The sequence below is a fragment of the Oryzias melastigma genome, linkage group LG20 (genome assembly GCF_002922805.2).
Source record: "Oryzias melastigma strain HK-1 linkage group LG20, ASM292280v2, whole genome shotgun sequence".
Lineage (NCBI taxonomy): Eukaryota > Metazoa > Chordata > Actinopteri > Beloniformes > Adrianichthyidae > Oryzias > Oryzias melastigma.
The window spans coordinates 21,731,538-21,745,286 of NC_050531.1; positions in this window are offsets into that span (position 1 = coordinate 21,731,538).

Below are 13,749 nucleotides of genomic sequence, written 5' to 3' on the forward strand. Positions count from 1 at the left end.
TAACCAACAGGTATGTGTGTAACTACTGAGTGTGTGTAAAGAGGCTCCGCCCATTCCAGCTATTTACACCTGGTTGTTTAATGACATCACTGCTCTCTGTTACCATCTTCTACTTTCTCTAAACTCCCCTCTTAGAATCCTCAAAGATTCTCAGGACAAACACAAATCCAGCTCAGATTTAACATCTGGAGCATCTGAAGTTCTGCTCTTCAACCTAAAAGCTTCCAGGAAGCTGATGAAGGCAGCTTCTACAATCACTTCTCCTCTCTTCTGTTTTCCCTCTGCAGATATTGAAAGCATCACTGATGGTGAGCAGAGATGAGGATGAGTGCTGTGATTGGACCGTGTTTCTGGAGAGAGAAAGGAGACCTTCATCCACGTCTTCATCATCTGAGAGCTTCAGAGAAACAGGAGCTTCACTTCCTTCATCCCTGATCCAAGAAACATCCTGATAATCCAGAGAATCTTCAAGAAGTTTCCAGAAAGATCTTTAAGTTTGTTCCTGTTTGCTGGATTTCCTGAAGCTTCGGCTTCAATAATTGAATGTCAGAAAAATCAAAGAAATATCAAATCTTTCTTCTCAGAAATGTTCAATCTTTACTTTCATTATAGTTGATAGAACTGAAATGTTTTGATGTTTTTAGTTTCTCTTCTGGGTTCTGTTCTGCTGCTTCAGCAGAATGTCTTCTTAGAATGGGAGGAGCAGGCCGCTCTTCATCTTTAGCATCACAACTAGACCTTTTTAGAGAAGTTTTTGGGTTTTGTTCTTCCCTGACAGTCAGCAGGTGTGGAGGGGTGTGGTCATGTGTGACGGCTGCAGTCACATCCACACAGGATTCACCTTAAGGTGTCGTGTTCACTTCCACTTGGTTTTACTTTGACTTTATTTGTGGTTATTAGTTGATATTCATTTGTAGTTTGAAGTTTTTCATGTAGAACTGAATCTTCCTGATGTGGTCAAAAGATGGTGCCGACCCCAAAAGCTTTGTAAGATGTTAAACCACTGTCTGGACTTCATGGGGAGGGGGAGGGGTTTTTGGGTTCTGTTTGGTTCTGGTTCTTGACTCGAACCTTCGTTTGTGTTTTTAGTAGTTAAATCGACTCCCTTCAGAGTTCACAGGTGTGATTGTGGCGGGTCAGTTATCTGAGTTGTTTCCTGAATTACTGGGTTTGATGATTTTGTTAAGTTGACTTATTTTATGGGGCTTTAAATCACTGTTATTTGATCAGTGTTGACTTTTCTTAAATTAAGTTTGTCATTAAAAAAATATTTCTTATTGGGTAAATATTTTGGCCTTTGACTGTCTGGTCCATCACATATGAGTGACATCAGCAGAAGAAGTGCATCAGAGAAAAAAGAAGCAGGTGTGATCTGCAGATGTGTTTCAATTCTGTTCTTTCTGGATCTTTTTATTCTTTTCAAGATAAAATGTTTTATCTCTCAAATCTGTTTGTAGTTTTTCTGCTTCTTGAAAAGATTGTTTTGGAAAAAAAAACAGTTTAAAATAGAACATTAAACAATGTGTTTTTTATTTTTATTAAATTCTTGTAAAGATGTAAACAAACCTCAGTTCAATCCTAAAGAAATACATCTTTATCACTTTCTGCTCTAATATGTCCTGATAGTTAATTTTGAGAGAAATACAAAAGTTGAAAAAATCTGTATAGTCAAATATTCAAAATAATTTTTGTGCAAGTAAAATTATATTTTGCTATGTTCCTTTTTTATAAAGCTGTCTTTGTTTATTTATTTTCATTAAACCAACAGTTGTCTAAATAGTTTTGATTTTGAGGATAAATTCATTCATTTTAATATCTTTTCCTCTTTGAAAAGGTAAAGTTCAGTTGAATTGACTGAAGCTGATGGTTTGTCTTGTGCTTCCAGTGGAATCAGAAACCTTCTCTTTGTTTAGAAACTGAATAAAATAAGGATAACAGTAAACAGAAGAAAACAGCATATTTTCATGGTCATTCAGTTTACATACAGACTTAAAGGTTTTTGTTTTACTAAAACTCTAAGTATTTGCAGGGATTAGCAGATAATCTCTTTCCATTCATCAAATCCAGGATTTCAGGTTTTGACCTTCCATCAGTGTAAGAATGCTGACACCACGACACGTTAAAGATGAAGCTGTTATTATTCCAAAGAAGAGTTTAATGTTGTCGAGTTATTTCATTCACTTCAATGAGAATCAGCAAAACAACCAAATCAAGATTTTACCAAATCTGCCTCCTCTATGTTTAGCTTCATTATCAGAGGTTTTGTCCACTTTCAACATCATGATGACAGATTCAGAAAAAAAGAGTTAATTTGTTATTTAACATTTTATTAAAGAGTATCATTCTGCTTTTTGTCATCTTAATATACTTGTTCATTTGTAGCCATGAAGTGACATTCAGAGCATTTGGAAGAGGTCAGTTTTTTCCCCTTAAACATGAACCCTTCCATCTGCTGAAAATCAAAACCATGTCAGAACAGGACTGATGTCAGATGCTGGAACCAGAACTTAACAAGAGAACACCATCACAGGAACATCAACGGGAAATCGATCCATCAGATGATGTCTCCTCTAAAGTCTGAGCCTGTAATCCAGAATCTTCAAGGAAAAGAGGAGAAGGCAGAAGGAGGTCTTCCTACTGTTCCCTTCAGAAACTGAAGGTGTCAGTCAACCCTATGCTTTCCTACTAGAACTGGTACTCTGAGAGTCTCGTCCTAAGACTGCCTTCCTCCTTTAAAACAGACCCGTTCACAGCCCAGCCAGCAAGACCAAGTGGGCCCAATATAGTTTAAAAGTGGGCAGAATATGTGGACCCCAAATGTTTTGTCCGTGTCTCAGTGGTGGCCCCAACTGTGTTAGCTCACATTGGCTTAGGTGGGGGCTGAGTGGGTTTCCAGCAGGTCCAACGTTAGTAAGTAACATTGGGACCCATGTGGGGCCCATATTTTAACCCATGTAGGCTGGTGGTGGGATTAACACAGGCTCAATATGGGTCCCAACTGATATGCACCCAAGACCTACTCTGGCCCTACTGATGTTACTGTCATGATTGCATATGGGTTTCATGTGGGACCTAAGTGGGCTTTAACGTGGGGTATAAATGGGTTTGTCCACAGTTTGGTGGTCCCAACTGTGTTTGCCCACATAGGCGGGAAGTGGTTACATAGTGGGTTGCTTGTACGTCCAAAGTGGGTAAGAAGCATTAGTACCTACATAGACCCCATATGTTCTCCAATTTGGGCTGAAAGTTGGATTAACACAGGGTCAATATGGGTTCCAACTGGGATATGCACCTAGGACCCACTATGGCCCCACTGATGTGACTATCATGATTTCAGATGGTGGGCTAGAATGTGGGGTATTTCCATGGTGGTCCCAGCTGCGTTTGCTCACATAGGCTGGAAGTGGGCACGGAGTGGGTTTCCTGTAGGCCCGAAGTGGGTAAAAAGCATGAGAACCAACATCGGCCCCATAAGGTCTCCCATGTGGTCTGAAAGTGGGATTAACACAGGCTCAATATGGTTCCCAACTGGGATATGCACCCATGACCTACTCTGGCCTCATTGATGCTACTGTCATGATTACAGACGGGTTTCACATTTAAAACAGACATTTTTAAATTAACTCAACAAAATGCTTTTTAAAGTGCTTTACTTTAACAAAAGAAGACAAATTCTTTCATGGTGAAGAAAATAATACAAGACCATGACAAGGTCAATACGAGTAACAACTGGACGCATGGTTTAACAGATATCAAACAGGATTTAACATATTAAATTAACTTAACATTATAAATAACTATTTTGAACAACATCAGCAACCTTAATGTGTGCCAATTATGTGACAAAAAAAAAATCAACCCAGGGACAGCTGTAGAACAAAATCCTCATAGCATCCTACTGTTCCTGAGAGAAAGCTCCATCAGGTTGTTTTTTGAGCTCTCGTTTAGCCCGTACAGCACGGTTTCCCCACTGTCACGAGCTCCAATAAACCATTTGGAGAGGGCCTTCTCCACTTCCTTTTGGCTGACGGAGTGTGTGATGGAATTTTTCTTCACTGCCCCTAAAATTAAATCACAAAAAAAAAAATAACAGATTATTCATTTCAGCCCTTTTTTAAACCTACCAAATAATTTTTGCTGTGAATGCAAAAATCTGTTAGTCAAAACAGTTTAACAGAATTCAGGGTCAGGGGAAAATTTTGATTAGTAATTACATTAATTTGGTGTGACGAATAAATCAAAATACCATTCATTGTTCTCAGGGCCTGAAATTCACATTGTTAAATGAGGGGGGAATTCCCTCTATTTATTTCACACGAGGGTGGATTTCAACGCTTTGGGAGGATTTTACTTATGATCTTGGGTACAGATTTACTGTGCTAATGCTAACACTAGCAATAACTTTGGGTATGAGACATGGAGCTGCACACGGTTAGCAGGATGGTTCTAATGTCTAACTTTTGCTTTTGCTCATATCACTGTGTCTGATCTCAGGGAAAATAAAGGTAAAAAAGAATTAAATTAATTGGAAACTGTTACGAAAAATATGAAAGAGACTATTTGTGTGTAATGTAATGAAATGCTTAAGCTCGGATATTATATTTTTACTTGGCCGATCTTACTTTGAGAGCTGAAAATATGTGGCTCAATAGCTGCTCCGAACATTTTCACAGAACCAGACCATTCCTGTTTTTACAATTATCCCCTAAAATATCCAGTAGAAGAGCAATTAAATTTATCCTGGGAAGTGATTAAAATGTGTACGGGAAAAGCAGAAATGTGCGTCTTTGCCGAAGGTATTAAATGTGGCCAACATGAATTTATATAGGCTTTTGTGCATGATTGCACCTAAAGCACATGCACATAACATCAGCCAAAATAGAATCCGTTAGAATGATATCTGCTTAAATGAAAGGTCAATATTGGAGGATCCCATACCTTTGTATTTAAATTTCGTGAATGATCTGAGAGAGGAAAGGAAAATACAGTTTGGTAGGACATTCATAAAATGAATATTGTAAAAAAATTCAGTTACAATTGGTACGGTTACCTTAAATTTTTTACATAAAATTGTGGTTAACAGTGTTCAGCTGTCAGCTTCGCCTGTCTGGACCCGAAAACAGAAAAAAAGTCACAATTCACATTTACAGCACTGTTGCCATTTTGTCTGATGTCACCTCAAAAAAGGGTCTATTCATAAATGGTATGAACACGTTTTTAGGGTCATCCAACAAAACTCAAAATATGAAGATAACGTACTGAGAAAACAAGGACGGATTTACTAAAGGGGAGCAGACTGACAGGAAATGTATTTTCCCTAATTCTGCCTCCAGGGAATTTATTTTTAAATGAAATGATAACAAAGAATCCTAAAAACATGATAATGTTTTGAATTTTTACCCAGATACAGAACTCTCATGAGAGGGGTTCATCAAAACACGTCTCTGTTACGTTACAGACTATCAATAAAGTTCCATGCAAAGTGGATTCATGTGTTTCTAAAATACAGATTTATGAATATACTTTCTTATATTTATCCACCCTGCATCAAGCTCCACTCCCTGAAAGTATCTTCTGATGTTAAAGCGGTCTGTCATTACATACAGGTAACACAGAACAGCTTGTTAGCATCATGGCATGCAGATTATTACACATTATATTTATGCAGGAATTTCCCACAATTTTAGAGCTCAGTATGCAGGAATCAGGAAGCCCATCATCCTTCAGGTTGCATCGTCCAGAGAAGAGCACCCAATTTCTCCAACCATGGCAACCTTTATAAATAAAAAAAAACATCAGAAGATAGAAAGACATGTCGTTAAAAATTAACAGCTTAATTACATATATAAATAATAAAATTTCAGTTTGAGAATGAACTTACGACTGCTGGCATGAACTCTGTATCGGCCAGTTTCTCGTTCATGGCCTCGACATCTTGAGTTGTTGTCATTGGAAAAACGGCACCCTCAGGAGGTTGTAAGATTGGCACGCTGCTTTTTGCTGTAGCAATGCGTTCAGCATTTTCCCATGCTGCTTTTGAGTGTCCTTAACTTCTTCAAGATAGGTTAGCAACTTTACAAACATTGGACCATGTTCATTGCTGCTAGTGAAGGATGGAGTCTTGCTTACACTTGAAGTGGCATTGGGGCTTGGAACACTTGAGTCCAGACTGGGGATGTGGATACTGGGGGTCATTTGGGTTTTGGACTCTGGGATCAATAGTGGTGCTTCTGGCTCTGGGAGTCATCCTGAGACTTTGACCATTCAGAACCTCCCCAGAGCCGCTAGCTCTAGAGGTGAGTTGGGGTTTATAGACAAGGACTTTTTTCTATCCATGTGGAGGAGAAGGAGGCAATTCATCCTTGTCACTTATGTCAGTCTCATCTTCGCTTGAAAGAACTTGGGATTTTTTGAATGGCCTAAGATAAAAGTAAAAAAAAATACATACAAGCAAAAAGTCATCCATAACATGGTGTGATAAAAGACTGACTTTGGTTTGGTCACTTAAGTCAGCTTGACATAGAGATTGACATAGAACTGATGAACTGATGGTTGGTCAACGGTCACTTTGACAAAATTATAATCTAAGGCCTTTTACTATTTTTTTTTTAATACAATGTCTAAAAGTAACATATTTTTCAAGTACATTAGTCAACAAAGACACACACAATCAGTACAATGTTATTTGCAGGTAATTCTTTTTTAAAGGGGCCCTAGGATGAAAATTCTACATTTTGAGGTTTTAAATGCATTTTACTGTTCATCCCTCACTGTAAAGAACCCCAAAGCGGTATTTTGAACTATTCATGCATTTAAGAGTAATCCTGTAAAAACTTCGAAATCCTGTACAAAATTTAAAAAACATTTTTGAATGAAAAGACAAAAACAAAGCAAAAAATACAAAAGTAAAAATACAAAAAACTAAAAAGCAAAGCTCTTGATTTAACGGTCGATCTTCGTTCTAGTACTCACCTATGGTCATAAGCTCTGGGTCATGACCGAAAGAACAAGATCACGACTACAAGCGGCTGAAATGAGTTTCCTCTGGAGGGTGGCTGGGCGCTCCCTTTGAGATAGGGTGAGAAGCTCGGTCACCCGGAGAGAGCTCAGAGTAGAGCCACTTCTCCTTCGCATCGAGAGGAGCCAGTTGAGGAGACTCGGGTATCTGGTCCGAATGCCTCCTTGACGCCTCCCTGGAGAGGTGTTCCGGGTATGTCCCACTGGGCGGAGGCCCCGGGGAAGACACAGGACACACTGGAGAGACTGTTTCTCGGCTGGCCAGGGAACGCCTCGGGGTTCCCCCAGAGGAGCTGGAGGAAGTGGCCGGGGAGAGGGAAGTCTGAGGCATCTTTGCTTAGACTGCTGCCCCCGCAACCCGGTCTTGGACGACGCAGAAGAAGATTGATGAATGGAATAAGAAAAAAAAAATTCCAGGCAAAATTCACAGATCCCACATTTGGGCCACGTATGGTATCTGTTGATAGAAAAACATCACAGACCTCACAGGTCAATGATGTGACCTTTCTTATGCTGTTATATAGACAATATATAGACAATGCTCGTGTGGCTTCAGCTTCCAGCCAGCCCCCAGGACACTGCCGTCTATTTTACATTTTTCCTGGAATTCTAATTTATTTTATTTTATTTTTTTCAGCTTTTCTTTTTTCTAATACTTGTTTCCTTTTTTTGTTTGTGAGGAACAATAAAGAGGTTTCAGGCAGAACTTTGATCCAGACTGATTTCAGATCAGCTCAGCTGGAATCTGCTCACAGGTGGGGGCATGTCTGTCTGATCTGATGCTCACCTCTCATAACAGCAGCAGGCGGGACTTTGGCGGACAAACACAGAGTTTCCGTGATTTTACGACTACGCCGGTGGTTTTGTTGTAAAATCGTGTCAGACCCCACCCCAATATTAAATAATAGTCAGTTTTGTCCTTGTGGGTTTTCTAATAGCGGACATGCAGCTCCAATTCACTCCTGCCTTCCACCGCAGACTCAATGCTCTGCCTTGCAGCCATCAGATCAAATTCTGTCTTCCGCCTAATTTATTAAAATAAAAGATTGATTTTGTCTAAAAACTACAAATAAGGGCCATATTATCCATTTAATTCAATAAAATATCAGTTACATAACTTAAAAATTGTTCAAGTTCATTTTAGACGCAGTTTAATCACGTTGATCGCAGGGCGCACAGCAGGATGCCCCATGGTGTCCGTCGGTTCCAGAGGGCGAGCCTTGAGAGGGAGATTGCTCCAGCTCCATGGGCTCTGTGACAGGCTGGCGACCTGTCCTGGGTTTATCCCGCATTCGCCCAAGGCTAATCGGGACAGTCTTCAAAATCCTCCAGCCTCAATGTTTTAAGAACATGCCACTCTGAACCCGATGCCCAAATCACGCTGCACCATGTCACGTTGCATCTTTACATTGGCTTAACATTGAAACTTGCTGCCCCTGTTGAGCCTGGTGTGAATGAACCATGAAATCAATATAATAGAACTTAGTCTAAAATAAACTTTTTGAGAATTCTATAATTGACATTTTATTTAATTAAAGAGATAATATATGGCAGTTATAGTTTCTTGGCAAAAAGTGATCTTTAATTTTAATAAATTAGATGAAAGATGAACATTGATCACACGGCTACAACATGGAGCAGATCAACCACTTTAGGGGCAGAGCTGAGTAGACCTGTCTGCTATTAGAAACCCAACAACGAGGAAACCCACCATTATTTTTTCTTGGTATAGGGATCGACAGGATGTTTTTAGAACAAACCGTAAGGACAAAAGACTAGTAATTATTTCTGAATTGTTGACAATGTATGCAAACTACCTCAGCTATGAAGAAAAATACAGCATGTGGCATCTTCCTTATTTTACATTACCTTTTTTTGCAGTTTTTTTTTGAATGTCATAGTCAGTTTGAAGATCAGATGCAGTCTCCGCTCACACAAGTTTGCGTCTTGCATTTGAATATGTTTCTTCAAAAGAAAAACGGGAAGAAAAACCCAATCTTAACATTAAAAGCACAACTTTCACCCTGCAAATCTAAGTAATATTTTCTTACCTGCATGCCCAAGTACTCTCACACAGCATGTCTTCCATGAGGCATCTGGGTGGACTTGCTCCTTCACTGCTTTAGTGACATTGATATTCAAGCCGGAAGGCCAAAAACAATCGGTGTTGTTCTCATCCGTGAACCAACATGATGGAATTATATCCACAAGGCGCTGTCCTTGACATGTTTCTTCATCTTGAAACTCCACAATGCTAAAGATGGACATGCTGCAAGAATCATGGGGACTGTTCATGTAATTGTTCAAATGTCACACAACCATCACGAAAAGGTAAAAGTTTTTTTGTTAAGTCTGATAAAGCCACGCCATGGAGTGCATCAGATAGTTGAGACACTCTTTTTATCCCCACACAAGATGAATTCATTAGGTGATTAAAAAACTTTCTTCTTTCTCATACAATTTGGCACACAGTGTGCATATCTCCTGAAAAAGTCTGGATGACATTCCTCACAACTGCAACATTGCCCACGACATCAAAACAATTGTTGCCCTGAGAGCAGGAGATTATTGTTCCTTCATGAATGTATTTTTGTATTGTTTTCAAGCAGGCAAGTGTGGAAGGGTTGGACCTCAGACATGCAGCTTTTGAGGCTTATTCTTCATTTTCTTTTGACTTTCAGTAGGTACAGGTTTTTAGCTAGACGACGCACAACTTGTTGAAGAGGATTCTGTGGCCTTCTTACAAGTCTTTTTAATGTACCAAGATAATTTTCAAAAGGGAAACACGAAAAATTGTCCAGAGCACCAAACTTTCTTGCATCATCAGCCAGATGTATCAGAGCATGGGTGATATACACAAGGTGCTCGGATCCATATATTTTAATAAAGTCATTAACATAGTATTTTAATAGTTTGTCTGTATAGTTACAGTATTCAGAACACAAAGTTGGGTTGAGAAGAATCCTCATTGCTGTTGACAGTAGCATGAAGTTTTTGTATAAACGTGAAGGCAAGCGTCCTCGCAGAACCAAAGGGCCTGTATTATAAGTAGGGTTGGGCACCGATGGGATCTGATGCGGTTCCGGTGCTACCGCGGTTCTTTTGTTTCAGTTTCGGTTCCCTTTCGGTGCTTATTGCGGTACTTCAGTAATAAAAAATAATGCCTTTATCTTCCTAAATCCAAAGCAGAACGGCTTCAAACAAGCGCAGACTCCCTCCTGCCGTGCAGCTGTGCGCACGTAATATAAAGCATAATATAAAACTCCGTCTTAAATAAACTTAAACGTCCTTGAAATTTTAGCCTGACATTTTATTAAATTAAATCAGGAATGTGGCATTTATTTGCAGTTGTTTTGGGGCAAAAGCAATATTTTATTTCAATAAAATAAGGCGGAAGATAAATGTCAATCACACAGCTGCAAAGCGCAGCAGATGATGACGACCCGCTGTGGTGGTGGGCGGAGCCGAGCCGAGCTTTCTGCTATTAGAAGCCCAACAAAAAGGAAACGATTCATTGTTTCATTTTGGGATGGCTCCAGCGTTGTTTAAAAATTGCGGAAACTCCACTATTCACAGCGAAAGTCCCGCCCACCGACGTTGCGGAAGCCGACCATCTCGGCGGTTTTATATGAGCCCGCCCACGAACACAAGAAAGTAAATAGATGGGCTGAATCGTAAAGAATCAGAAGGGAGTACAAGTGATTGACATGTCCACAGACAAATGAAACTTCAATGAACTTTGGAACCGAAATCCGGCACCGTTTGCAGCCGCATCTTTCGGTTTCGGTAGAACCGCGCAAATCATAACGGTTCCTACTTGGAACCGAACTTCGGTGCCCAACCCTAATTATAATTGAAACAATTGAATGGCCTTCACGATCCCCTGACTTAAACCCAATAGAACATCTTTGGGACATTGTGTTTCTGCCCATTAGGTGCCGCCAGGTTGCTCCTCAGACTGTACAACAGCTCAGGGATGCCCTCACACAGATCCGGGAGGAAATGCCACAAGACACCATCCGTCGTCTCATTAGGAGCATGCCACGACGTTGTCAAGCATGCATATAAGTTGGTGGGGTTCATATTTGTATAGATATCTAACTTCATATTGAGATCTGATGTATCCAATGTGTTTCTTTAAAGTGCTCCTTTAATTTTTGTTAGCAATGTCTATCACTGGCTCTTTTTTTCAGCAATTAGACTCTTCAATGTCATCCTGTATATGGAAGGGTAAGCAACCTCATCTGAATAAAATCTACCTCTAAAAAACTAAAACAGAAATGGGCCTTGCCCTGCCGAACTTTCGCTTTTATTACTGGGCATCTAATTTAAGAAATATTGTGTATTGGTCCTTCTACTATGACCATTCTGACGATCCTGACTGGTTGCGCTTGAGCTTGGCCAAGACAATAATCTCTCTCCTCTGGCCTTCATTGGCTCTGCATTACTTTTGCGTTCCGTTGCATCTCTTAACAATCCTGTAAATAAACACACTGAATATATGGCCTAAGTTCAGAAAACTGTTTGGCCTCCACCGTTTTTCTATTTGGAGTCCTATTGCTATAAATCACCTTCTAACGCCATCTATTATGGATCTAGGCTTATTGCAACAGAACCATATTAGAAAAATTTGTTTTAAAGATCTGCTTATAAACAATACCTTTGCGACATTTGTGCAATTGAAAGACAAATTTAACCTTCTCAACTCAGATTTTTTTTTGCTATCTTCAAGTACGTCATTTTCTTGTTTCACAACTACCAAAATTCTCAACCACCATAGAAACAGAAATAACTGACAAGATTATGTCACTGGATCCATCCAGGAAGAGCCTTATCCCTAAATTGTACAAAATTATACTAAACCTTAAACATCCTTTGGTGGATACATTTAAGAGGGGCTGGGAAGAAGATATAGGCTTCCCTATATTGGATGAATCTTGGGTTTCTGGTCTTAAACTAGTAAACTTATCCTCATTTTGTGCTCGACAACAGCTAATTAAGATTAGGTTGTACACAAACTCCATATTTCTAGAACTAGAAATTAGCCCGCTGTGTGTTATGCAATCGTACAGACGCCACTCTTTACCATTTGTTCTTTTTATGCCCTCATTTGAAAGTATTTTGGATGGCAATTTTTGACACAATGTTTCGGGTATTCAACGCCAAACTGAAACCAAACCCATTAACAACAATTTTTGAAGTTGTGGAGGACAAAGCTGTTTTAGGTACTGCCAAAAAAACACTGTATTGTCTTTGCCTCACTCCTAGCATGACGTGCTATCCTGCTCAAATGCAAAGACGCCTCTCCTCCAACTCGTTTGGAGCGTCTACAGGATATCATGTCTTGCTTAAAGTTGGAGAAAAAAAATCAGGTATTCATTCAACAAGTTTCCTGATGTATTTGAAGATTTGTGGAGTCTCTTTTTAGAATATTTCCAGCTCTTTATTAGTATAACGTTGTAGCAGCTTAGCTGCACGTGCTCCTAAATGATGCAGCTCCCGGTATGATGGAGTGATGACACGGCTGAGTCAGTTACAGGGAAGGGGGTATTGGTATGGGGTTTAATTTAATGTTATTTTTATTTTTTTTTATTTTTTTACGAACCTTTTTACTTCAACCTTACAATATTATGCACACTTGTTTAAGCAATTCGTCTTTCAGAGTTTTGGAACCTTGTAATGCATTGTTTTGTTTTAAATTCATGTGTTGTGTTAGCCTGGGAGCTGAGCATACTCTTACTTAAAAGCATAAAAAATGCCCCCCCACCCCCCATGTCACCAGTTTGTCATGTATTGTATTTGTCTGTTAAAATAATTTTTTTCACCTACATTGAACAGTTTTGAGGTAAAAATAAAATGTAAAGGTAAAACAACTATATTTAATGTGGATTATCCTGGGTTCGATTCCAGGGTTGTCCACTGATCCCCACCCAGATTGGGTCCCTAATCAAGACCCTTGACGCTGCTGCCTAACTGGGTCCCTGTGCCCCTCAAGTACAGGGTTGTGTCAGGAAGGGCATCCGGCGTAAAAACTCTGCCAAATCACTGATGCGAAACAGTGGGTGCTGTTACGCTGTGGCGACCCCGAAAGGGATAAGACGAAAGTGAACTACTACTACTACTGGGTTTAAACCCATGACCTTTTGAATGTGAGTCAGCAGCTCAAACCACTGCGCCATCTAGTCACTGAATCCGGAATACATGTCAAATTTATATTTAAACCTTACAATCTGCAATGTGAAATCAGAAAGTCATTGTTGATGGTTTAAAAGCATCAAAATTAATCACCCCCACCCCCTCATGTCACCAGTTTGTCTTTTAGTGTATTTGATTGCTAAAAGATATTTTTTTCACCTGCATTGAACAGTTTTGAGGTGAAAAGAAAATATAATATAAAAAAAAAATTAATGTGGATTATCCCTGAGCAGGGTTTAAACCCATGACCTTCTGAATGTGAGTCAGCATCTCATACCACTGCACCATCTAGTCACTGAATCTGGAATACATGTCAGATTTAAACCTGACAATCTGCAATGTGAAAACAGGAAGTCATTGTTGGTGGTTTAAAATTAACAAAAATGAATCAAATGCTCACCCCCCATGTTACCAGTTTGTCATTTATTGGATTTGTCTGTGTTAAAAATATTTTTTTTACCTGCATTGAACAGTTTTGGGGTAAAAATAAAATGTAAAAGTAAACAAAATGTTGATGATTTACAAGCATCAAAAATG